General features: G+C 40.8%; 2 long non-coding RNA genes across 6 annotated transcripts; one reads left to right on the top strand and one right to left on the bottom strand.

The window, feature by feature from the left end:
- The first annotated feature begins 9,433 nt into the window (after positions 1-9,433).
- On the top strand, positions 9,434-23,358 carry LOC147758873 (uncharacterized). Its single transcript, XR_015324892.1, has 3 exons — positions 9,434-9,559; positions 20,928-21,070; positions 23,282-23,358. It is a non-coding gene; the product is annotated as an uncharacterized LOC147758873 (long non-coding RNA).
- On the bottom strand, positions 17,905-26,121 carry LOC147758872 (uncharacterized). Of its 5 annotated transcripts, none has more exons than XR_015324887.1 (3): positions 24,506-26,121; positions 24,133-24,219; positions 17,905-19,153 (listed from the first exon to the last, which is right to left on the bottom strand). It is a non-coding gene; the product is annotated as an uncharacterized LOC147758872 (long non-coding RNA). The 5 variants fall into 5 exon arrangements; XR_015324888.1 differs by having other exon boundaries at positions 24,182-24,219; XR_015324884.1 differs by lacking the exon at positions 17,905-19,153 and having other exon boundaries at positions 19,797-24,219.
- Positions 26,122-26,280: the final 159 nt, after the last annotated feature.

Here is a 26,280-nt window from a genome sequence, read left to right as displayed (position 1 = left end):
GTGTAGGTCCAATCGGAGTCTCTCTCTGTGTGTAAGCTGAGTTGCTTGTTGACAATGGCATATTCGTAGCACACAGTTGTTCGACATTGCAATAGTAAGCCGGTGCAGAATGATGCAAATAAGTGATGCTTTTCAAAGTGGTTCAAGTTAGACGTCCCGTCGCCTCTATAGTCGTGTAAACATTTACCACGAGAAAGCCACTGTTAGAGATTTTTTTAGCAGGCAGCTCTGCTGAAGCCGGCCAGCGAGAGTTCGTAGGCTGCCACGTTTCCTTCTCATTTGAAGGCAGAGAGCTTCGTTTGAAAGTTCCTATTCATTAGTCTTAATTAATGTCCGTTACCCCTGGATCGCGTGGAATGTCTTGCATGGCGAGACTTGAACAAGTGATTTGAAACTTTCTAGTCAGGCTCTCAGCCGTCCATGGTACCGTGTCACATTCGCAGCTTTTAATAGCTTAAAAGCAGCATGTTTCTACAAAATAAAGAGGTTCACAGCTCTTGTTTTAGCTAGTTTCTATCTTACCCAGGCGCCTAATTTGTTCATAGGAGCTTAATAAGCAGTAAAGCCTGTCAGTCTTCATCAGGCCCTCTGGTCGTCTGCTACAAACAAAGTTCACACAACACGGCAGCATTTGAAAAACATCGTTGACTGAACAGAGAGCCAGTTGAATTGGTTGCCTAGACAACACCTGTGTCAATTTTGAGTACGAATTGTGGCTTTAATGTAATTATCCCAGTCTTCTGTTTACTTATTTCTCAGGGATTATCCAAATGAAAAAGTCTAGTATAAGTATTTTCAAGCCTACTTTAGGACGACTAATGCCTATAAATTAGCACGTGCGGTCGATTACAGCCTGTCCTCACGGTGTGTCTACATCTTCATATTTAGTGTTAAAAAAATAGCAAAGACCTTTGGTCTGCAATCCTAATATGGACGATGATGCTTCGCGTAGTCTTCCATTACAATAAGTATAAAAAACATGTTTTTATCTTAGCTCATTATCGCGTCATAAAAAGTCGCCTTGTCTCATCCGCTCTCATATTAAATTATACCTTTGTTTTGTTTTAGATCAAAGTGAGGACATTTTCTTATAACTAAGCCCATACAAGAGCAAATAACTTGAACGTTGCGTTCAAAGCTCGCATCAATTTCACTTTTGTTGTTTACTAGCTGGACATCTAAAAGACTTACATATGTGCTTCATTATTCAATGTAAAAACTACCCTGAATAAAAATTGGACCGTTAGAAGATGGATGGGGAGTCAACTGATCGGCCTGTTTCTCTAGTTTATTTTAGCGCTAGTTGTTAAAGTATAATTCATTTTAATGATAGGTACTTTGTTATGAGACATGCATTCTGTCCTTAGTCCTGCGGTGTACCTTTCCAAACTACTAAGAAAAGCTATTTTTTCTAAAGAGTATGTCCCGTGGCGTTTGAGGCGTTCCTGACTCGTCTACTAGGAGTCTGAACAGCTCGACCTACCTTACTTTGAAACGGTAAAGGATTACCTTAAACCTAACTAAACTGTATGCAAACTGTTTGCATGCAGCACTGGGCTAGAAAGAACAAAACTAGGAGGTTAAGGATGAAGGAAACAGAGGACAAAAAATGTGGGTATTGTGTATCTACATGAAGGTGTTCAGCGATTGTTACCACATAACAGCACGTAGCGCCGTTGACGTGTCATCATGCAAAATGAAAGTTGTCTCAGATCCCCGATATGTTCAACAAGTCCACTAACTTCAAAACGTTGAAAAGCGTGTGGATTCCGGCTTGATTTAGCCCAAATCTTCTGATAGTTTCCTTTTTGGCCCGATGAGGCATAGATTGCATGTAGCTTTTGCATGTAGCGCTGAGCTTAAGGCGTAGTCCTCCGTCACGTAATTATTGCGGGAGCTACACATGCTTTTAAAGGACTCAAGGTATCTCCTGAAGTTAATGAAGTTAACTTACTGTCACATAGCCGCTAAGCGAGACTGCTGAATTGTCCAAAGAAAACTTTTAGGCGTGTTGTAAATTTGATTGGTAAATACAAGTCATGGCTATATATGTTGTTGGAACAAGGTAGCGTGCAATTGTGTGCACCCACCAATAACTGAAAAGGTAGGAAGTAATACTTTCCCTTTGCACAAATAATATGGTGGGAGATAGCTTCAGCTGTCGCTAAATTAAATCAGGTTGTTATTGCATATGGTATAAAGCACCAACCAACAATAAAATTAATCTAAATTCTAAATCTATTTCCAAGTGTCTATTTGCTGTTCATGCACAATGTAACCACTATATATTGAGGTTTTTCCAGCTAACGCTTTATTTACTGTTAGATTTTTGTTCAGTGACTCATTAAGTAGACAAATTAACCTTCCTAAAAATAAACTACCTAATTATTTTCCATATGAAGGTTGTGCGTCAGCGCAGAAATTTGTCGCTTTGCGCTAATCGTAAGATGCCTAAGGTTCCGCTTATCATTTTGTGACTACCTTTTAAAGGCGTCTATTTAAAAAAAAGGCGTAATTTTCATAAAAGCTTACAAATGTTCTTGCTTCTTACTAATGGTAGAGCTTTTAGGACAGATTAGCTCTATGTCAGCTATTACCTCTATTCGCTATGCCGCTTCACCGTTGAAGTCGTCACCGTCATGCAATCCGTAATTATAGTGGAGCATTAGTGCGCCTGTGGCCGACTATGCGCACGGACGTTCTTACCAATCCTACTGTGAGAGAAGGCCTTGCAGTAGCAATAATTCTTGCTTATACTTCTGTTAATTAGACGTGTTTTCTCATTGATAACAGTCACTGGTCCAATCAATTTGGTACAATTTTGCCCGAAATACAAATACTTGCATTCAACGGATAGCATAGAACGGGTTGGTGGATCGATGACGCCATTGCCTTTAACTTACTGTGCTGGGTGTAATTTACTTTTATTTGGAATAAAATTAAGTGAGCAGAATAATATCATTCGAGAATGCAGGTTGTGCACCAAACTTCACACTACGCCATCAGTAACTCCTCGTATGTTACATCCTCCTTTTTGTTAGACAGGGTACCACCGTGAATAATTCCGTTGACATCCGTCTACCAGGCACAGCGCTTAGTATCCATAGCGCCATGGGTAGCAGCTTTTAGTAATCGACATCTGTCAAATAATAGAGTATAATGCCCAGGAAAGGTACTTTTATGAGAAGTACCTGGAATTACGTTTGGGTAAACAGTAGCATTCCTTATACTGCTGAAACCCAACGTGAGTTTACTATATACTGCTAATATTTAAAAGCATGTATTCTTAAAATGTAATATCTTTTTTCTGTAATATCGGTACTACCTCGCTACGTTTAGCGTAGGATTTCTGGATAGAGAGCCTAAGCAGAGGCTACGAAGCACTGGGGCTACGGATTTAAAAAGCGTGCAGATGCAGAAGTTAATTTTTTTTTCCTTAACACAACTTACCTGGAAGAATCAGGTCTCTTTGTTGTAAGTCGCTATGTTTCTAGTTCGTCTCAGTTCACCGAAGACGAGTTAACCGTGAGATGATTTTTTATAAGCTTACGGTGAACACCCAGCCTTTACTTTTTGTTTTTTGAATTATCAATTCTATGTCGCTAATACCGGATAATAATCACTGATAATACGACACGAACTGTAAAATCTCCACAGGAATCATCGAAGAAGCAGGCTACGGCATAAATAGAACTATTATAGTCCACCGCCGAAAATCACAATAGGCAAACCTTCACTTCAGAGCATTAGCGTCAACGTAAAGCATTATATGCCATACTTTTTTTTTCGGTTGATTGCTCTTCGATCTGTGGCTCTTATTGGATTACTCTGGGTTGTTCTTCACCAGATTTGTAACATAGCGCGTTAATAATATGTGATAATAGTTGCCTAGGAACGCTAAAACTAGAGACGGCGGTGACCCCACGTTTATGACTGTTGCAACAACATACAGAAAGAGTTACGCGTTGCCACTCAGACCACGATTGATACTAATAATATTAAAGTCTATTCACGGCTTTTTAGGTTAACCTTATCCTTCGGAGACGAGTCGTTAAAATAATGTTATCGGATTTTATGAATACCTCAAGTATGAGCTTTTTTTTTTCAAAAAGAATAATATAGGCTTCTAATAACTTTCATTCCAAGCTAACACAAGTTATAACAATATAATTAACGATAAACTTTCGCTAAAACTAGCATTATGCGGCAAAACTGTCTGCACGGCTATTATACACACTAGCAAGCTAACTTCAACTTATCAGCACAATAAGAATTTGTACGACGAGCTATTCAATCGAAAACTAATATTTACTTCTCCGGGCCCCTTTATTATCAGCCATATCCTTCATGTAAATATAACGCCTTTTTTCCCCCTACAAAGTGTTTTCCTCACAATAAATTCTTTGCAATTAGTCATAAATGTATCTGGGTTCAAGTTCGGGTCATTATTTGAAATGAGAATAATGGATTAGGCTAGGGCTATCTGTAGCTGGCTTGTTTATGTTGGAAACAAATCGATTTTATTGAGTTTCTGAGTAAAATAACAAACCCATACGCTCGCCTTTGGTTTAGACCAGCAGCCTATGTACGTGTTCAGCAGCGAGGATATATGCTGTCTCCTACACAGGCTGTAATGGATCGGCTATTCCTTCTATAGTCTGTATCGACTTGGAACCGGGCGTAAAATGAGTCTGTCCTGTACATTCCACTCTAGCAGTAGCCTCTGCGTAAATAGTAGCACTTCTGGAAGTAACTCTCTTCCAGTCAGGAATTGACTTTACCACAATGACCCCCTTTTCGGCACCTGTGTTGATGTCAATGGACAACCAAGTGACTCCTACTGTCATTCGAACGCTCAGACCTCTTTTGCTCTCCGTCTTGGAAGGATTTGATTTTACCACTCACCGTTCATTTATTCCATCTTCTTCTAGGCAAGCCCTAGGAACGTTACCTAGTGGTCGTTGTTATTTATCTGCATCTCTTTTCTGTGTTGACAGTGCCATATATCAGCCATATATCCTCTTAGCCTATATACGATATTATCTCCAACTAAAAACCGATAGGTCGGTCGGTCGGTCGATCATGCGGGTGATCGATCGATCTTTATTGCACATGCTAACTCACCTTATTTCACCTAACCAAAGCCAAATCAATAGAGGACAGTCTGCTTCCAACTTTCGACTATGTCGCATGACGGACAGTGACCAGGTGGCTGGAATGGGTAGACACTGACCTTTCAAGGAAGCTATCATCGTCATCGCTGTCTGCTTATGTGCTTCGGAAGCAACCTGAAGTGGCGTGCTTTAGGCCGAACTATCAACACATCGTTAAGGCCAGACTGGCTTCTTTACCTCGTAGAAGGAGATTGATGAACCGTGGTCAGAACGGGTAAAAGGAGACTGGTCGTTATCTAACAAGCGTACGCCATTACCCTGCGCGATTAAAGCGAGTGAACGGGTGCGCACCTATCCACCACACGGTGCGATCAATTCCCCATAGATCTTAGCTCTAGATCACAGCGGTACTTGTTGGTGAGTGCCTTTTAGTCTTCCACTATGTGAATCAATGGGACGGTGTGGAGATGAAGATGATCTAGCTATTTGCGATGTCGCTCAGTGAAACATCGTAAACAGTGCTACCATATCTCCATACCTAGGCTTACGCATCTATTGTCCAGCACGTGTGGCTGAAAACACCTAACCAGACTTAAAAAGTGCAGCCCTCTCTCTCTTTCTTTCTCTCTCCTCCCTTTGTAGTTTAGTTATTTTCGAAAAACTATTTTGGATTTACCTAAGTTCTTCTTCGTGCCCTCGGGATAGTCTAGCGGGTAACGTATTTGGGTGATAAGTTTAGAGGCACGCTGCAGTGTAGGTTTGAACACGGGCATAGACATACTTTGTTTCGCGTCGTGTGCCAGCTGTCTGATGGAAAGCTTAATGACGATGCCGGACGTAAAATTCGAAATATAGAGAGGATCTCCATTGTATACCCGGGCGAATTGTCTTCAACAGCTTCGACGCATGCACAATAATCAATGCCTTGTTTATTATAGTAGTTTACTTACGAGACATGATTTACTGTTACGATCTCTACTTATCTACTATAAAGAAAAAGTTGAAAGAATGAAAAGAATAACATTTTCTGTCGGCCGTTTATAGCCTTGAGGGCTACATAACTTTTCCAGAAAAGCAGTCAAATTCAAACTGTCTCATACGACGCTCTACAAACATTACGTGATGCTTGTGAGTCGAAGGCAATAAACCCGTCAATATTTTTACTGCAGCATTCCTCCTAGCAAAGATCTAAGCTTTCCTACACTTTGTTGATGGCTATTTTTATATTATCCAACATACCTAGCTTGTTACTGAAGTGCTTCACATTCGCTTCCACCCACAGCGACCACTTTGGAGTAGCCTTTCTCATACCATATTTAGACCCATTGGTTGGCACCCTATTGAGCAAAAAAAATCCGGTCATATTCAATTCAATATCGCGTAATAAATGACACGTTTTTTACAAAGGATCAAAATCACAGAGTTTCCAAGTGACCGTTTATGTCACAAGTAGGATCAAATAAAAATTAGACCGTATTAAAGTCTACTTTGTTGAGTGGAACTTAAGGATAGAAAACTATTAAATAATCTTGTCAAAGGTCATCTTCTGGGCATTAATTTTAAGCGTGATAGCCTAATTAGTAGATGCTATCTTTATAATGTTGTTATTTATAGGACAAGATGGGTTAAAAACAATGCTTTTTGTCTTCCTTCCTCCTCGGTAACACGTGTGAATACTATAGTCAAACTTCTCTCTTTTATTAAAAGTCGCAATAATAGCCAAATATACACCCGTAATCATGCGCCGTAGTCTTGTGTGTGCTAGTATTTGACACATGGTGAGCAAACGCACACTTCAATAAGTTCCCATACCAACGAGATATCCTAAACCAGGTATATATGTCATTGACATATTTTACTCACGCGTTGCTGTACAAAACGGCAGAAGAAAAGTGCGAATTAAGCCATTTTTTTGCGAGTCCCGTTTGTACCAATGTAATTGGATGGAGCTGTCTTTGTGTTTCGACCACCTCGAACTTTAGAACGATGCCATCTTCTCACAAGTTTGCCAAGTTGATCCTTCTTTCTAAATTCAAGAAGCCTATCCTTGAAGATAGAGGTATTAATTTAAAATGCCAAGCAGTTAGTGACTGTGGCCTGTCAGTTCTTTCAATACATTTCAGAGGCTTACACCTTCTAGTCCAAATTAACTATGAATGAAACGAAAAAAGAAAAGACGAGCTAAACTACCCGAAGGCAAAGAGCAAAAAACATGGCTACCTTCAAATGATACCATTTTCTTCTTGGGACGCTTTTTTTCTCTGTTAGTTGTTTATGGCCAGTGTGTCTTTCTATTCATTTAGATCCTTCATCAGCCTCTTTGCTTCGCGGCTGCCGTGCCGCTTTCCCACGAGTCTACTCGGCGTACAGGCTTCATGAGCTCTGGTCAGAGCTCAGACCGCAGTTGCACATTAAAAGTTTAGCCCGTTGAGCCTTGATTGCCTGAGGCGTAGACGACGACGTGTCTTAGCTTGTTGCCGATATCAGAGACCCCTTCGCTGTCGCCCCGGCTTCATTCTGCTCCATCCCAGGACCGTTCCGCCCCTAAACCAGCACTTGCTCGACCGTCTTAGTTCGGCCATCACCTTCCTGTTTAACGCCATCTCCATACTGCCCCGTTTCCCTCGCTATTTCTCTGCTTCGTTGCCCACATGACTCGCACCTTACAGAACTTCCGTCAGCTCCTTTGCCATCTCTTTCTCTCTCTCTCCCTTTCTACAATTTTTTTCTTATTCCGTTTTGGCCTATTTCATTGCGGAGGTCCCTAGGAAACCTCCGTTGCTTTTAGCACCTCTCTCAACGCCACCAAGGCCACTGAGTTCTCTCATGCAACGAACGACATAGGATCTACGTTAGACTGGCACATGCTGCGCGGCAGAAATGGCTGTAGTGGTATCAGTGCTGGTAGTTGGATTTTTCTGCGTGGCGAGGATAAGTTGAGGTAGCTTGGCTGTGCTTTTTGCCAATTTCTGCTCGTCGTCAGCTCCAGCGGCTATACAGGAGGTTATACACATAGAAGCAATGTAGGGAACGAAATCCGGTTTAGTTGGCGGTGCCATGGCAATGCGCGTTACAGATGTGTACGGCGTCATTGGAAGTCTGTGAAGGCTTGACCAACTTGGCAAACAACGCAGACTATATTAGAGAGAAAGAACCAATAGGAAATTGTTTGATGACTACTGCAAATAGTGATGTTGCCATGATCTTATTAGTAGCGGCAAGCGAACGGTGCGCGGACGGCGAAGACGCTTCCATGAGCGGTTAAGAGTAAGCGCAATGATGTGGACGATCCGCAGGTTTGCGTTATAGCTTTGCCACGAATGGGAGTTCATCCGAGCATTTACATATTTCGTTGACGATTCCATGTATTAGCGAAACGACGCATTAAGCAGTGAGCTCGAAGCAGGTGAGGATTACATATTTTGTCTGCTTATCTGTATTCTGTGTGTCCGGACTCTGTCTGCAAAAAAAATCCGCAATCTGAAATCATGCTCCGTCACAGTGCCGGACGTAAAATTCAAAATTCAGCAGATCCAACGATCGGCAGCAAGCGTCTAAAATTGTCCCCGGATCCGTGTCGATCTTATTATGTGTTGGCGATGTTATTCGTAAATTAGTAGTGAAAACAGTCCTAGCATAATCCTTCTCTGATGCTCAAGTTGTCCTCTCTTGTCCCACGTTCGTTATCAACTTCGATAGAATCTCATTTTTGAACCTACTCAAATAGGTCGTTAAGAGGGGTTATACAGTAAAAATAGTAATATTCACGTTACGCTTCGTACGTGAAGTACACGCGCTTTAGTATTAGATGCATTTGTCGATGTGAGCGTGAAACTTGCAGCAAACACAGATGCACTCATCGAGCTTTCAAGTGAAGGCCTGGTAGACCCACTGATGTACTTTATATTTTTTTTTCCAATTATAATATACGCTATATAATAGTTTCTCAAAAACCGTGTGTGAGTAGTGGGCCATTAGGTGAGGTTTTCTGATGGCGGTAAGCTTCTCATTTCAATTCCGTTTTCATCTCTTGCCATAACCCTATGAAGTGTATTTTGTAGAGCCTCTTCATCGACAGACGATGTAAGTATTGCCCACAGAGAAGTGGTCATCGAATCGTTGGCGTAAGAACCAGTATAGACTTTGCGTCGTTGTTACCTTTAATATAATGTATGCTTATATTATAGAATTCTTATCGGTATTAGTCGGTTGAATGCAGCGTTTGAGCTTAATGTTATTTTCCAGTCAGGGCCTTTGTAGTTTACGCGCTGAAAGTAGTCTAATCATCTTGTGATCCTTGTACTCAGCAATACTATCAGCAGTGTTACACAAGATCTATTACATTGTTTTGACACTAAGAATGATTCTGTTCGTTGGATAAGGACAGGCCTACGATCCTACGTGAAATAATTGACCTACGACTACAGTGGACTCCTACCTTAAAAGTAAGCCTTAAGTAGAGTGAGCAGCATTTAAAAAGTAATAATGTATGACTTGCACTGATATCAGAAGCTTAGACAATCTGCTTTTTGGCTTAATTTTGAACAAAATAAATTCAGACACATACGAATTGAGTTAGTATTATCAAAAAATTTACTGACACATGTACGCACCGGTTCTCTTGCAGTCTCGTCCTTTTTCCGTACTGTCATTACTAGCAATGGCCTTTGGCATCCTTTTTAGATTGGTCAGGATTAGAAACAATGAAGCTTGTCCTAAATACCTTAAATAAGTCGTCTGGGAGTTTCAAGCAGACGAATGTTTTGAAGTAAAGGGGCGCGGTATTCAAAATGGTTCTTTGTCGAATTATGCTTCCACCTGCAGAATCGACCTGATAAAACTAGCTTGAACGAACGAAGCAGTTATGACGGCAATCCAAAGCTTTTTCTACAAATACTTTTGTACAACCAAAATACTCATTCCTAAATGATTGCAGTTAGCGTTGCTCGATTCCTACGTCGGTTACCACATTGATTTTCTAGATATCGCCATTTTGCCTTGTCGCATAAGTTTGCTAGCACACGCCAGACAGACCAGCAGCAAGACGGTAACTTTAAGTGCACTTTGCTTCTCTTTTCCATGACATGATGATTGAGTGCATGACAACTTAACTGCCGACAATGTATAGAAAAGTACAATATGCGCGCAACGTACGCAATTGTTGATTAAAGAGGCTTATGGTGAAGTGTACCTCCTGGCATAGGGTCTTTTCGCTTTTCCCTTGGCCTTTTTCAGGGATGTGGGTATAGCTGAAACTTAGGCATAGTATAAAAGTATACCATGTCTAAGTTCCAGCTATAAGTCCAGATATATGGGCGAACATGAAGGAATGGCATACATTGAATTAGTAAGAATTGTGCGAGAAAAATGCGCACTTTTTAAATTGCATATCATTCAGAAACCATTATTAAGATTGATTTAGGCTAAAATCTGTGCAGGAGGTCTATACTTTAACCCCGTGTAGTGCTGATGTCTTCGTAACGCTTTTTTGGCCTATAGCTTAATTATTAAGTTAGTTAATTAATAAACGTTAATTATATTGCGGAATTTGAACTCGAATTGCGGAAGATGCCCAATTTTGCCTGATCATAGATTAGAAGCATCCGCCTCATTCTGCAATATGTTATTATGAACACTTGTTAAAGCGGTACCCTCGCTTGTAGCTGCAGTCCTGTAAAAGCAGAAAAGGATCGAAAGCTGTTTTGTGAGTTTATAGTTAGTAATTTTTTGAAAATCTGTCTTACAGCGTTTTCGTGAGCCCTTCGAAACTGCTCTTCTTTGGCGATGTGAAGACTGTGTTAGCTTATGTGAATCCGATTGCTGAGTTAATATGCACTCATATGCCTACGTATTAGGCTTATCTAATAGACCTAATTTAATTTGTGTTGGTGTTATTATTTATAAATTGATGGGCGATTCTATTATAACTGGCAGCATGGCGGGAGTCTCAGGTAAACACTTGCGTCTCAGTTCCCATTTGGAGTATTCAGAGTTAGTCGAATTAATTGCCCAAGAACTTGACACACCTGTGCAATTTTTCTTTGGTCATAAGCAAGTTGAGACGAACCTAACCATTAGAAAATGGGCCGCTCACGAAGTTGTCGCTGTTGCCCCTTTACAGTTCCGCGGAAATAAGATCAGTACGTTTCCTAGAATTGCGAAACAACGCTTCTACTAGCCAGATACCATATGCATTTAAAATAATACCTACAAACCTCGAACAATGGCTTCATTTCAGTCCCAATATTTACCAATGAAGCGCATCCGCGACACTCGTGCCCTAATCTAAAAAAGTGATGATAGAACGAGACCTTGATGTTTATTGATGCCTTGAGAATCTGAGAAGAGAAGTGGTACGAGATGCTTGTTCTTGATGAGACTCTTATATGATCTAAGCACCATTCTAATGCCAAGAATTCCCAGCGAACGCCCCAAGCGAGCAGTCTATATGGCTTTCGAGACAGCTTTTTATTACCATGCGGCCTTGAAAAAGTTCTAGGTAAAGCTACTAATACTTTCTCACTTGACGAAATCAGAAAACGGATCAAGATTAGCTATTTGTGCCTAGTACTTACATATGTTTATGTAAACCTTGGTGCCCTAAACAGGCCCAGTTGCCGACAGGGTTTTTCCTAATACACGCTAGAATCCATAATTCGATAGATAAAACACCCGTGTCAACTTCCGTAAAACTTACTGGCCACTTGGCAATGGATGTAAGGTACGAAACGTTCGCTATAGTGCACTATAAGCTTTTGTGGCGCGAAGGCAGACTGAGGGAAAAAGACCTCGAGCTCGTTAGACTTTCCGATAATACTAAGCGCTGATCAGAATTAATTAGATATCAATAGTCATTGTGACTGAACTGAAACGTCTATAAAATAGGCGTGCTAATATTATTAAGAAACTTTGTATTTATTTTTTCGACGAGGATATACTCGAGAGCATCGGAACACTAAGGGCCTTGTCGGTCATAGAAGTAAGAAGGCCCATAATAGGAGCGGAAGCTTGTAAACAGCCGAGAGGCACCGCGGCTGCACTGGCTGGATTCACTGAGCGGGCTGGTAACCGACAGATGCCAATTGAACTCTCGACTGTTGCCATTCGCATTTTAACAGAAGCATCGTGAATGCATCTTCACCAATTTGACGTTGTCCGTTAAGTATTCGGCTTCAGGCTTAGAAAATGCGCGATCGTTTACGGTGAACGCGTTTGCTCATACACCGTATAAATTATTTTCTGCAGTGTCAATGGTACCCATGATTGAAGCGTCAACCCAGATAATGAACGTAAATATTATACCGTACTGTGCCTTGGGACACAGGAAAAAATATTTTAAGTCCGTTAGATTTGATACTTTCAACGGTTTCTAGGTCAGTTGTCACACAAGCCTATGCGGTCGCGCTCGGTATTTACATACTGCATTACGGTTATTGGTCATTTAAACACGTCCAGGCCCAATACGCCGCTCTTAACACACAAACTTTTTCATCTATCGGACCGGTACAAAAACACTTTGTTAATGAAGCTATCGTAGCTTTTTAACAGAGAGGTGTGCAGTTCAGTAGGGAGGTGTCTCTCGAACGAAATATTAACGTTGTAGTTGTGGCCCGCCTAGTGCATTTTAACTGTAGCTTCTACACAAAGATTCCAGGCAATAGTAGTGCGCCTTTTGTTTTCTTGTGACTTTTCCATTGTTGGGTATGATTTTGTGATGTGTGTTAAAAGTGTATGGATTTTTTGTGTTTGGCGTCATAATAATCGAGCCATAACTAATTGCTCTGTAGCCCCATATGAAGGCGACGGCCCCATGGCTTCTTTCTATATAGCCATCGAGCTGCCACTTCTTGTCCGGACGTCTCAGTCACCGCCGCAGTAACTGAAAGGTAGTATACACACTAGACTATTCGCAACGTCTAGAAAATGACCACTGTACTTAAATCCAGGCTTGTTCAATTCTGCGGCTTATGGAGCTATCGTCAAACTTCCTAATTTTAGGACGGGGCATTAGCCTTGAAGGATGCATCACTACCTATGTTTCATGCACCGCTTAGGCTGGTAAGAAATAAAAAACAGGTCTATGGAAAACTAACATTCTCTAAGTGAGGTAGCTTTGCGAAGTAATCGCTCGTTGAATTATTCACAAGTCAAAAGAGGTTACAATTGGCCTCTATACATAACTATATAAATACAGTTACCGAACATAATTGGATTTACGGCGAGCTTTCTCTCAAGAAGGTTGTTGAATGAATATTAACACTCAAAGGCTAGTTTTCTTCAGGGCACTTCGTTAATACAGATATAACGGTGTGTTTCAGCTCAGGAAATATCTATGATGACAATACATTATTATATTAAAAATTTTTCACTTGATTCACGCTTTCAATTGAACGTTTGGGGCTTTGCAAATTACTTAATAAACTTAAATTATCTGTTTACAGTTATGCACGGACGCAGAGTTACGACATGCTCAAATCGACTGCTCTTCTAAAGCCCGGCGTTTTGTACCTCTAAAAACTTTATACTAAAATTATTAGTAAAAAAAGCTTTATCACGTAATACATCCATTATATCATTTCGTGCAATAGAAGAAAACATTCTCCGTTCGGCTATTTACCTCATACGAATTGGCCATCTACCTCATATAGGCGCTTTTGTAACACTAAAAATATCGCCGCATTAAACCTCAGATTCAACATAAGACGACGCAACGTTCTTGTTCAAGGAACTCATCGCTATGTAGAAATTTAGGAACAATGAAAACTATCTTAGAGAACGTACGAAAAAGCCTGAGCACGAAGCGAAGTCTTATCGTATGTAATCATACGACATGTGTATGCAGTCATTGCGACATCATCAGTATAGCGTGGGGTAGCGTAACAGCTCCCCTAGTATGCCAAGTGTCAATCATTTAAGAGTAATATGACAACGTAGGTATAATGAAGTTCGGACAATCAGAGAGGATTCGGGCAGTAGCACCTCATCGTTACAGGGTCTGTTTCAAGTAAGAAAATGCTCAAGCAAAATAATCACTGCAACAGTGAAAATCTACGCAACGAAATTGAGTTTAATAGGATAGGCTGATAAAGAAAGACGAACACTTAAAAGGGGACATATATATATAAATAGAACTATCGAGCAAATATTTAAAGACTCACATCAGACAATTGGTATGATAAGAGATAGTCACGTTTATCGTATATGGAAGTATATACTGGTTGGAACATTTGTCGAACACCGTGGCGAGAAGTTTAATTGTTAACTTGAGGGTGGAACGACTCCCATATTATTATACTGGAAGCATAGATTTTGCCTATTCCTAGCTCCTGTGCCCTTATACGGAATAAAATACATTGGATTTTTTATTCCTGTGCCAACAATTTATTCGTTACACATCATCAGCCGTCATTTCCGATATTCTCCTCTCTGTCAACCAATTTATTGACTTCTTCCTGCCTGAAGTGTTCAGCTTTATTGTTCGAAAGCTCCTTTAACCCGGCTTGGACACCCCTTTGTCTTTCGAATGTGCGGCTTTTAATTTAATTTACCAATGAACGATAAAAGTAAGAGTCCCTCGGCGCCAGGTTCGGAGAATATGGAAGGACCAACTAAATCTTCTATCCCAGGTACAGGAGAGCAGCTTTGATTATGTTTGTTATGTATGGCCTCGCGTTGTCATAAAGCAGGACGATCTGACTTCCTTTGTCGAGTCTTCTCGATTGAATAGCCTGGTCACCTCAATGCAACTAGGCCAAATAAGCGTATCGATCAACGGTTCGAAAAATGCAACTCAATAAATTAGGCTCTTGCGGTTTCACCAAGCATAAAGTTCAATTTTTGTTGGATGAAGATCTGGCTAAATTTTGAGCCTTGAAACCATCCACCTTGATTTTTGGCTTATGCTGACTTACAGACATGACTTCTCATCACCAGTGTCAATTTAAAAAAAATTCGGTCAAAAATATAAAAATCGGTCATCGGTGGCGCTCGATAGATGCATCAAAGAGCCGTAATTTCCTGCTATACTCGCAGAATTTATACGGTGCCCAAGCTCGAATATTCTGTACAAACTCAAGCGAGATAAGGTACTTAACGACGGTCGTATATAGTTAAAGTTTACCTTTTCGGCGATCTGCGGGATGCTTGTCGGCCGTCATGTTGCGGTCTTTCTCAGACAAGCGGAAACTTGCTTTCCAGCGTTACGATACGTACGATATCATTGCAGCAGTACCAAAAACAATTTAAAACGATTATAGAAAGTTTGACGGCAAACATGATTTGTAAACCCGCATATGTGTATGAATAAAGAAAATTGATGGCAGTACGAGAGGGCTAAAATTTTCAGCGATGCTTGAGCTCCAGTTCGAATAGAGAGACGTTAATTAGCTTTTTATTAAATAAAAATTAAAGCGTTAGGAAAGAGTTGTCGAAGGAAGTCAATAGAAGAGTAAATTAAGAGCAAAAGCAGATTGGAGCACGGCCCAACGTAAATAGGAGTGGCCAGTTATCTGAACTAGAAAGCCCCTATAAGGATCAGATAGAGAGTGTAGTCTCCACAGTCTCTTACAGGTTACTAGAACTAACAGCTTACTACATTGTTCAGTCCTAAACCCTTACTGTTTACAATATGGATCTAGAAAAAAAATAAAAACTACGATGCCCTTTGTTTTACAAAGTATTGTAAATGCATCCATATATTTAGAAGCACAGAATTCAGCTTGAAAAGGGGTCTGCGTTATTGCCAGCGCAAAGTATCAGCTTGGGGACGCAGTCCCTAGGATTTGAACCTACATGATTGCTTTAAAAGTAAATTTTGCCTCATTCAAGACACAAACTGATTATTGAGCTGTCCATATCTGAATAGAAATAAGCAAATCGATGTATGCTGAAACTATGAAAATGGTGCAAGTTCAAAAGACAACGAATAAGAAGTTAAGTTAGTAAGCTGTGAAACAATGCATCGGTATAAAACGTAACCATTTAGAAATATACCGAGGAAGTGGTGTAGGGTCACGACGTCGGTGCAGCAGTGCATCGTAAAACTCTGCCCCGAATGTATCCAGAAAGGATTTGATCCTTGTGGACGAGGCGAAAAACACTACATCCTTATTCGGAATGGTCGTACGTATTTAGGCGGTTTCTCCTGACTAAAAATTACCTCCGGTCATAAGAAACGATCGAAGCGCGTTGTAAGAACGGGTACTGACAGCTGCCCTACCTATTAATTTAGAAAATAGTATTAAAGTAACGTTTTGCCAAAATGTCTTTCAAATATGGTTGCCAATCAATTTCTTGTCAGAAAAGGGGCAGAAAAGTTTAACCGAAAGCATTTTACATTAATGATTCAGATGACTGCGAGGACGATACGGCGCGTAGAGCATTGTAGACTGTAGCATAGAAATCCCCGGCTTAGTCTCTAACTAGGCCTGATGATTCTTTGGACAGATTGTGTTCTTAGTATTAACTACATAGAAGCAACAAAAGTACGCCAACGTATCACGGAATAACGCATCACTATTAGCTGATTGTAGAACTTATATTCATCAATTCCGAGCGAGCCATGGTGTATCGAAAAATAAGTTGACACGTAGATCTGGACCCGGCGCATCAACCTGGGCTATATTTGCCCGTACCAGTTTACGTCTTACGTACGGTTTCGCGTTATGTTAAACTCTGCAAGAAATGGAAGCTTAAGTAACAACAAGCTGACCTGGAAGCATTTGTATTGAAAATTCTGTTTGGTTGACATTAATAGTACTGTCTGTAGGTATTTATACCTTTGCTGTTGTCAAATAATCTGATTGCTCGGCACGCTTCGACCAGCGGGTGCCGAAAATAGTGAAGGACGTAAGCGCCAATCGGTCGTTCGAACGAAACCATCTTCGTTGCTACAAAAAGCTTCCCCTGCCCTACGATCGCTAATCGTATGTGTTACTATGTTTTAGAAAACACAGTAATCCCTATGAGCATCAGCCCGACTGGACGAGCAAGCAGCTATAGTCTGACTTATATATTTAAGGCCTGCACGCGGCAGCCCTCGTAAGCTTTTGTATTAATTGCATGTCTATGCAAGTACGTTGTGCATAGGTGTATCATTGCAGTGAAACCCAGAAATGTATACAAGTGGAACACTCATTGGCTTGGGCATAGGCGGCTTGCAGACTTGATTATGGACGTTCATCGTTTTAAACACTGATGTTTTACGAGCAAAAAGCGCATCTCGACATTGCGGGAGTGAACGTCGTTTGCCCGTTGCAACAACCGTTGACGTCCAAGAGCGCATATGACGTTTGCGGGTACTCCGCCAGTTTAATATCGACAGTGAGCATGATATCCAGGGAGTCGATTTTATTTAAGCGAAAAATCTCGGGCTGTTGTGGATGATATTAGATTTATCGACCGGATGTAATAAAAAATCCAGTATCTGCTAAAACAGAAGTTTCCTACGGTAGTTGAAATTTGTTCAGACTGCAAATAGCACTTTGTTTTTTTCCATTTTCTCCTATCAGTATTATCCAGAAACGCCTAACTGGTAAAAAGGTTAGAAAATGTTTACAGTTGCAACAATTTTTATGATGATCTTAGGCCGTAGTTGAAAATAATATATATTAGATAGGTATTATTGCGTCAAAGAATGTACGGCTGTAACTCTACCGCGCTTTTTACGTCAATAGCTGCACATGGTTTTGTTGACATGGCTTCCAAAGGCTCTTCTATAGACATTCCGCTAACGTTATTATCCAAATCTAGTCATTGTATCTTCGTCGTATGCGCTCTCTATAGAGAGCCTGCTTTCAATAAAGTACCTGTGCTATATTAGCTTATTCAGTACGAAATGTAACAAATTTTAATTTCATGTTTACTACTTTATAATGCTGCTACGTTTAGCGATACCTTGAACTTAAAGAAAGTTCAAGATGCATTTGCACTCTTCGAAATCTGAGGCCATTCACTCGAGGTTCTAGCAGGCGGGTTGTAGTAGTGACGAAGCTAGACCGGTTTACGAATATGAGTTCCAGTTTGTAAATAAGATGGCAAAAACACCTTGCCGTACAAACCTTGTATTCGGTAAACGTTCTACTACTAGAAACACCGTAAACTGTTAGTGGAAAAATTCCGGAATGAAAATCTCAAACTTGAGAAAGGGTTTCGTGGAAGACGTTCTGCAAAAATGGTTAATGGAGGGCTGAAAGCTACATTGGAAGCCGACTCATCTCGAAGTACATGGTTTTTAGCAGTAAAATTTGAAATATATACAAATACAATATTTGATTACTTCAATCCAAACGGCACCGCATAACTTGAACGAGACGTAGAGACATTCGCCTCCCTGTTCCTCCTGACCTCTGATGAAAAATTGACCTTTTGCAAGAAAATGGTGGACTTGGCGAAACGAAACGGCTGCGTTGGGTGGATGTAACACAAACGCACAGCTGCACAAGCTTATAGGTGTTTCATTGGCCCACTATCACGCGTTGCCCACTACCGATTCTTCAATTTAAGCTCGTCGACTACGATTAAATTGTACTATCAAGAATTTATTTGAAAAAACTTTGCATTAAGCAGCCAAAATTCGTAAGGTGAGATAAAGCTGTTCATTGAACGACACCGCCCAACATCCTCTGCCGGAATTACGGAAGCAAAGATGTACCAATCACATTGGGAGACTTTCTATCGCCCATCCTGTACGCCAGACATAGGTTCGATAGACAACTATTTTTTAAATTCTTGCTTAACAGGAAAGTCATTATCGTCTCGACGTGATATCAGAATTGCTTCCTGAGTCTCTTTCTACAGGAAGGATTTCTACAGCAAGCACTGGGATAAGTAACTTGCCATCCAAATGGCAGAACGTTACAAGTATTTATGGTGATTCAATGAAAAATAAAAAAAACGAAGCAGTGAAATGTTCGCTATGCTCTGTTTTATATTAAACTCCTAATACTTTTTCTCATATTGTGTGTAGGAACAGTTCTCCATTCAGGACGTCGCTGAGGACTGCTTCTCCCCAGGTATTTCTGTACAGCATACCGGTCTACCTGCAATAAGATGATCATCAAAATATCTTATAAATTGCCACTTCTAGTGTAATATATAGGGTCGAGGATATTCAGAGTGAAGCCTTCAATTTAAGTTAATTTTAGTGGGCCGCTTGTCGTGACGGGGATACATTTACTTGCGACCCTTACCAGTGGAAAAAAACAGTTCTTGCTTAAATAGAGTAATAAACTCATGCTGAATTACAATGCGTTGTTTACGCGAGCTGAACGAAAATCAGTTGTTATCCAGCGAGTTCGTGACGGATTCCCACCAGGATTATAAACTGGCTGTTTGTCCAAATCGACGGTCTGTTTTATTGCGAGTCTTCTAGAAGAATTCAGGGAAGATTCAGGGGGTTAAAAAGTAAACTGGGAACCTTTTTAGGAACTGAGGTTTAGAGGACATGAAAGTTCACCAAAATGGCCAATAAGAAAATAGTTTTGGGATCTTGTAGATCCTTTATATGGAAATTATCGGTCGTTGTTAAAGATAGAATACCGTCGGATGATCCAGTCCAGATAAGCTTTTTCGAGTTTCTCTTCGTCACCGTTTTGCATAATATGGTATTACGGCTGTTTTAGCTCTTAGCACTTTTTTGTCTAGCTTTAACTTCCTGTTCGTCCGAAATTTAATACCACTGTATTTGATGTATGCAAAAAAAAGTTGAAATATCCGTTTTTATTAAGATACAGCTTTAGAAACACATACGGAAAAGTCCGGTTCTATATATATATATATATATATAGCGTTATTACGCGGCAAATATGTAGACAATATACGCACTATTATAACCGAAACGTTGAATTAGAGCTATAGTTGGTAGTATTTAAGACAGTTACTATTCATTATCGTATTGCCTACGAGTACAATAAAAGTAGGCAAACAATAAACCCAGATGATTAAAGCCAAGGCTTTAGATTCTAAACGAGTAACGCCGGCCGAATCAAATGATTATTTTCGAAAGATAAGCACAAATTTGTGACAGACTACACGGGCTTGAACATGAAAAGGCCCAGTCTGAGTCCAACATAGTAAAATCAGCGGAGGTTCCTCGGCAATTGTAGGCATGCAAAGCAGCGGATTGATTTCTAAGATGTAGCGTGGGTTTTGTCTAGCTTTAAAGGTATCTGCCATTTTTTAGGTATAATTCACATAGCTGCGCCTATCCAGTGATTACGTTTATTAAAGCGGATGTAATAAACAGCTTTCAGATACTTTAAGGCGAACTCGGCTCATGTGGATGGATATGTTTGTTTAGAAACATAGCTTTTTGAACGAACTATAAAAATCATCTGGAGTAATTTTCTGCTGTACTACAAGCAGTGCATTTAGAAGTTTTAACAGGCTATTGTAGCTGCTTCAAAAAAGAGAAACGAACGCTTATTTTTCGCTAGCTATTCAGCGAATTTAAGCTGCTGAAGATTAATTTTAGTTAGCTTTCACTACCCATTTTTGTGAGATGATCAAGGAGAATGGTAGTAACTGCCCCTGTGTTTAATTAATGCCCTCGTTTTCTTATTTGTTTTATTGGACAGCTCTAAATTGTTGGAACGATGCGCTTGATTAGCTATTTTGATCATTAGCCACTTTTTTCACAACGGTTTAACTATAAATACTGTCTAATAATACGGAGCAATATATAGACAGTTCCTAGAGCCCGCCGTGAACCATAGTTGCTTGAAGCCGCCCGGATAGAAACACCTAATGATCGCACCAAAATGTCTGGCTTTACCTAATTTCATCATATTTTGCTTTTGTCCCTTTTGCTTCCAGCGCTTCACCGAATACAAACTGCTTCCTTAAGTAAGTTTCTTTCGAACTCTTCCATTTATAGAACAGATATCGGAGTCTGTCTATACGAGGAACATCTGAACTGCACGCGAACGCAACAAATGGATCTTTATCATATAACAAAAGTAAGTTTAGCGGTATTTATTACATTACCTACCAGTCCCGCTCCGCTTTACCTTAATGAATCTTATAATAAATGAAAAATGATTATTATATGTGGAACAAACAAAGCACCACGGCGTTGCGAAGGTGCACCCCATGATGGACGCTTCGTTTTCCACAACAGCATAGGATTGCCCTCCGTATAGCAACTTCAATTCGCAAGTAGTCCTGTTGCTCAAGGTGTTTAGGTGAAAGAGTTATTCAGTTCAAAACGGCCTATTCCTCAGCTTCATCTGGCACAACAGGAACCTATATCCAATCGCTAACGACACTGATCAACATATAATATAGCGGCACAATTTTATTTTTATTAATTCGCTCAATCAGTCGAGAAACGTTAGCAGCTATACTAACTTTAAGTGATATCTCTGCTTGAGGCACTCGGAAAGTTTCAGTTCAATCTCTAACTGCGGATAAATATCCATGTTCATTGCACCTAGTTCGTTCGCTTCCGTTTATAGGTTAGGCTATCTAACCTAAAATGTGTGGTTGATTTGAAATAAATGAGACTGAAATTTTGCACGACGACGATCGTCGCTTCCTTGCTCTAGTGGATCACGTGTATATTACTTGGCGCCGAACGGGGTTGTGATCGGCAATGCAAAAACAACATATAGCCCCTGAGCTGTTATTAGCCAGTGCGCATCAAGGCCGGTACGTACTCAGGTGCAGAGACGCAATGTTTGTGGCTATATTTTCTTTAGAAGTCCAATTGCGCATCATTCTACATATGTCCTAAGTGGGCTCTGGCACTAATTGCTGGACTGATGTAGGCGTATCTTATTCAAAAAAAAAGTAATGGGACACGATACAAAACAGATAGGCACGACTTGAAACAGGGATTCCGAACGCAAATCTGTTCTGTTTAGTTAGCTTTCGAGCCATCCTCGATTTTTATCAAACGGACTATTTCCGCGTCGGCCAAACAAAGATAAATGTAAGAATGCCAGATGATCCACCCTTGCAAACTAGAGTAGAATGAAAAACGCAGCGACTGTGACTTGCTTCATGCAATGCTTCCGTGTCAGGGCTTATGTCCGTCGTCCACCCTGACATCATAGATTTGTCTAGGTTGACGTTAGACACTACTGACTTTAGTTTTAGATCTAGGAAAAACTAAAGAAATAACATTTTAAGAGACTACGTTAGTAGTCGCCGTTAGCACAAAAGTACTCCTTCTCTGTTTATGTCGTCCACGTTTTCAATCATCCCCCCTTCTGCTAGAAAGGTCTGGTAGGATCCAAGAAAAGTGTGGCATGTCCTTGTAGGGCCGACGGGTTCAACGACCAACGACCCGTTCATTCTTAATTCCGCCGCCATCGACGAATGGTTGCAGGCATCAACGCCTTAAGATGCCAACAAACTAATGCTAAGAAGAAGAACAGCCGCTGTCACAGAGCAGTCAGCAGGGAACTCATAAGGGCGGAAATAGCTGCGCAGTTCAGCGACTTCGTACCGTGCGCGTCCTTTCTCTGTATGACGTTTGCACTGCTATAGCTAGGACGCTGGGGGCAAGCGTTCGGTGAGCGTCGTGAGCGACACGAGAACGAACAGGATTGCAGCAGGAACGTTATCCAGCCAGGATTCGGCGGCAATGTTTAGGCTGCACGTAGAGAGAAAGAGCTGCTACGCCAATCTCCATGAATATGGCGATGCGACGCTGACTACTGTTGTACCGACATCGACATCGAACTCTGTCAAAAATACTAGAAAGAATCAAAGTTCAGCAATTAAGTTGCGAATAAGATGTACATTGAAAGTTTGTTAATGACGTAAATAAAGTTCGACAACACCGACAAGCATACACTTGCCATCCTCACTACGTTGATTGATAGCGCGGTTTACAATTTACTTGAGGTAAATTTCACGAGTTAATAAGCTTTCGAGAGATCGGAATAGACAGGGCGTGGTTCTGACCGATTCTGTGGGTTTCAAAGCCACGGCGTAGATAACACTGTGCAAGTTCTTAAACATTATGTTCTACTTTAACACGTATATGTAAACAGTATGTTGTCGGGTGATGGACTAAGCAAGCAACAGGTGTATTAAGAGCGCGTAACTCTCCATTTTCTTGTACTCTCTTATTTTAATGATATGCAATAACATCTTGGACATGCCAGTCAGTCGAAGCGCCGATCGTGACTGGCAATCATATGGCTTCTTCTGCATTTCAGTGGCCGCATTACGTTGACGTGCGCGGAGATTACGACGCTACGATTCCGTCTATAACAGAAAACCAAGCAGGTTCTTGTTGCCTATCAAAGGATGAGCTAAAGAAAAGTTTAGAGCAATAAACTCTCTGAAGTTTCGCGACTCGAAGCATTACTTCAGTCCCAGTCGACCGGTACGCGCGTCATAGTTAATGTCAGCTAAAAAGATTATACGTAACCGGCATTTCGTAGCAATGGGTGAGGACGCAGCACCTCAATTATTGAGTTCGTGAAGAACATAAGCAATGTAATATATTGTAGCATACGCTGCCGTGTCCGTGTACGTAATAAAATCTATAACAGTTTTAATTTACTAATCATATATTGGATATTTTGTCTCGTTGATAGCTAGGCGTTGAATGATAATTCAGTGTTTTACTAAATGACCCGGGTAGTATTAAATAGAATCATAGTAGACATACTGTGTTCGCCCGCCTTGAGCCATACACACTCATTAGACTGACCAACAAACCTTGCACATTATTGACACTAAACATGTACGTTAAACAAAATCGGACATCGTCTTACTACACTTCCCCTTCTCTAGTTCCAAATAAGTTCAAACTTATTTTAGATCCAATATCTGAATCTGGCTTGGTTGTAGTTATTAAGTTACTCTACTATACTGTCGTAGATCGTAGTTATATACTATCTTGACGCAATCTGACTACAATGCCATTACTCTGCTTAAATTGTTCAGTTACCCAGCTTCAGATTAATATCCGGACAATCAGAGATAATCAGATATTCCATTATCATGTTCTGCGCATACAATGGCCCAACAGCAGGTCACCTTTTCCTCAGCGTCAACTCACATCGAAATCTAGCTGATACTGTGTTACCACTGATCCATGACAAACTTACAATTAGTCTATTATCTCAGTACCAACTGACGTCAGCTTCTGAAACCGAACGAAAAAAAAAGACCATGTTTTCAAATTGTTTACAACTTCCCTAAGAAAACACTCGATTCTGTGGCAGTTAATGTGACAGATCAGGTTTTTTGTTCGAAAATACACTTGTGTGTGTTTAAGTTTTATATATTGCCAAAACTGTCCGAAGACAAAAAAAGATTTGCATGTTCTTTAGCATAAAGCATTACACAATTTGCTCATCAAGCAAAGTTTACGCAAAAAATCGAACGAAAAATCGTTAAAAATCACCAATTTCGAAATCGTATAGACTTACATGCACAAAAATCTCTTAAAGTAGGCATAAGATACTTATAGCTTAACTTCTGCTTGCGAAAGACGTTTTGTACATCCCATACGCTAAAATAGAGTTGACATCTACATTTGCGAATCTCGTTTGGCCCCCTCCTCTGAGAGGCAAACATTTCCACCGCAGAACCGCCCATTGCAGTCGATACTCTCAACGTTGTCATTGCCGTTCTCGTCGTAGCCATCGCTACTTACTTTGTTACCGCATCCAGCCCCATTTTTGCGAAGACAAAACGTTTCGTCTAGGGACCCTTGGCAGACTATTCGATGCCACTGCTCGTCTGCAGCTATAGACTTTATTTGCTATTTTTTATAACCTAACCAAAATGAAAATTACTGATTCTTCTTATCACGATTACAAGCAGAAAAGGCTTTTTTTTCGTTGGCACGAACTGTAACAGCCAACATGACCATAAAGCACAACTTATTCTACCTGACGATTTTTCATTTTGACTCATTTTCAGCGTCTTTGATAAATACGGTAGTATACTACAAGTCATAACGAATATAGCTCATTAGCTCTCCGCATGTAAGTACGCCCTCGAGTGCTTCCGCCCGCCAAGATATAGAGTGTTATTTATAGCGAATGCTGGATGTACCGTCGTCAGATCGTTGAGTTCCCGTCGAGTTTGTCTGAATGTCTAGCTAATAAAATATGAAGACTCTTTTGCGCACTCGAGAAATCGGAGGAAGATCTCGATTCTTTCAAAGTACGTACGGTAAACAATAGATTTTCCGGTTTGTTGTCGCTGAGGTCCATCGACGTACCCATTGTCCACGGTTCGCTACTGTTGTACATATCTCGAGAATCGGTCCGATAGTTACACTAAAGCATAGGTGCTCAGTGACGAGGTGCTTGGACGAGTCAAAAGCTGAAATTTAGATAAACGTTTCGACTCTTATGCATGATAGTCTCGTTGGGCAGCGCCCAGCACGGAGGAAAGTGTGTTTATCCACGCGCCTTGCTTTCAAATCTGGACCACTTTACATGTCCTTGGGTACAACAAGCACCTACGTTACCACTGTGGCATCACAAGAACAAAAAACAGTACGATCTACTTTAGCTATTCACTGTACAGGACGCTATAATCTATTACAATGTCAAGTTGACACATGTCACCTCACCGCTTGAAGCATTCCCCTGTTATGACTCCCACGATGATTAATACTACTGCCAGCTCACGGCAATTGTTCACATTCTTCCTATCTGAAGCAATTTTCATATCATAAAACATGCTTTGCCCTAATCTCACCTAACGTCTGTGCCGTCAAGGCCGACGTACCGAACATACTGTGTTTCAATGGTACGCTCTGAAAAGATCTAGTGCACCCGATGGCCTTACAAGTGTCATTGTCTCCTGCGGTGTTTATTAATTGTTTTTTTCCTTGCCTCTCGTTCCTTCCTGCACGCACTGCAGCTCCTCTTAGCGTTATCGCTTAAAATGCGCAAATGTCGTTCCACGTAATGTTTTATTGCCGTATCGAAAGTAGTCCATAGCTATACCACGATATTGACGTTGGCATTGCCTCGCAGTCTGCAATATAGCCGCAACGACGGCACCAGTTTTTGGATGACACAGCTAGAGGGCGCTGGCTAGCAACTTTTCCCCCTTTCTTGCTTCCCTCAGCTACTGTGGGCAGTTTTCCGGTTTTTCGTTCGCTCGCTTGCTCAGCTTTGTTCTCCGCGTTCAAATAGGCGGCATCAGCCTGGCGGCGGTCGATACAGCTGCCTGCTTCTTCTGT

This window comes from Varroa destructor, unplaced genomic scaffold, assembly GCF_002443255.2.
Source record: "Varroa destructor unplaced genomic scaffold, Vdes_3.0 BEIS01000001.1, whole genome shotgun sequence".
Taxonomy (NCBI): domain Eukaryota; kingdom Metazoa; phylum Arthropoda; class Arachnida; order Mesostigmata; family Varroidae; genus Varroa; species Varroa destructor.
Note: the sequence above shows the minus strand (reverse complement) of the source record. Positions and strands in the feature narration are given on the sequence as shown.